We start from the raw sequence: 250 nt of genomic DNA on the forward strand, positions 1-250 counted from the left end.
GTTTTTATTATACAATTAATAAATAATAACGATAATAATAATAATAATATTTTTCTGCCACATACATTTCTTTAGAACCTGTAACTACAAATGCCATTATATTACCATTCGTTTTTACAGTATTACAATAATTTATAACAATATTAATTTATAATTATATAAATAATAATATAAATTAATTATTAATATAAATTAGTTATATCTAATATTATTTTTATAAATTATTACATTAATGACATTTAACTGGAAC

The 250-nt window shown here is 14.8% G+C and overlaps 1 protein-coding gene across 1 annotated transcript in view; it reads left to right on the plus strand.

Moving 5' to 3' along the window:
* Nucleotides 1-250, plus strand: part of LOC116851966 — an 8956-nt gene that overhangs the window by 5101 nt on the left and 3605 nt on the right. The window lies entirely within an intron of this gene.

The sequence above is a fragment of the Odontomachus brunneus genome, unplaced genomic scaffold (genome assembly GCF_010583005.1).
Source record: "Odontomachus brunneus isolate Ranch 3 - 2012 unplaced genomic scaffold, Obru_v1 Obru_scaffold_197, whole genome shotgun sequence".
Classification (NCBI taxonomy): domain Eukaryota; kingdom Metazoa; phylum Arthropoda; class Insecta; order Hymenoptera; family Formicidae; genus Odontomachus; species Odontomachus brunneus.